Raw genomic sequence first — 1,018 nt, 5'->3', positions numbered from 1 at the left:
GAGAGGAAGTCCAAGCGCGAGAGGGGGCAGGGGACTGGGCGGGGGACCGCCTGCGCCCCTCGCATGCCCCGTCAGGTGAGCCACACTCGCGAGGTGCCGTCGGCGCTCGCACGCTATTCGCGCGTCCGCGTGGTGCGCACGGCGATCGTGCAGGGGTTCGCGCAGCTCGGCTCCGATCTACTCGTCGACTTCGACCTGATGATAGACATGACGGGGGCAGGGTCGGCTGATGCATTGAGTGAGGGCGGGGAGGCGCACCAGCTCGCAGGAGCTTGGTGCCCCCGTGCCGCCGAAGACAAAGTTTCTGCCAAACATGCCCGAATCACTCGGCCCGACTTTGTAGGTGACCTCAAAGCCACTCGTCCCGCCGGGGTACTGCGCGCAGAAGAACTTGGGCAGCGTGTAGCGCAACGGGTCCTCTCCGATCACCCCGGACGGGCCCTGGCCATTTGGGTAGACGCCAGCCTGGGGGTGCGTCGTGCCAGGGGTGCACTCGATTATGTCGTCCGCGATGAGTTTGCGTTTGTATCCGGACTGTCCGGATGCGGGGCATTTGTCGTAGTCCGCGCACGTAAGACCGGACGATCCCAGCAGTATCTCCGTGGCAAAGCGGCCATCGCCATCTCCTGAGGAGTCGAGGTTCATTAGAATATCCCTCCACCTTTTGGGGTTTTCCGACCCCTTGCCCTCCTTCAGAGCGACTGCTGTGAGACACCCGTTCGATTCTTCGGTGAAGCGAATGTAATCTCCCGTTGGGATATTCTCGCACAAGTAATCCTTGGTCGTCAAATACGTTGGGACCTTCCCGTCCGAAAAGTAATTTTCGAAACCACAGAGCCTCATTTCCTCGTTGAAATTGTTCGGCTGGGGCCCCGTGTCAAAGTCCATGTAGCAAAACTCGTAGCCTAACCATCCCAGGGGGGGTGGGGGGGGGGAGGCACAGATCAGGCTAGGGACGTCGGGCAACTGGGGCGCTCGCTGGTGCAGTGGGAATCACGTCACCTGCCTCGACTGCGAC

Source organism: Emiliania huxleyi (assembly GCF_000372725.1).
Source record: "Emiliania huxleyi CCMP1516 unplaced genomic scaffold EMIHUscaffold_333, whole genome shotgun sequence".
Classification (NCBI taxonomy): Eukaryota; Haptophyta; order Isochrysidales; family Noelaerhabdaceae; genus Emiliania; species Emiliania huxleyi.
Note: the sequence above shows the minus strand (reverse complement) of the source record.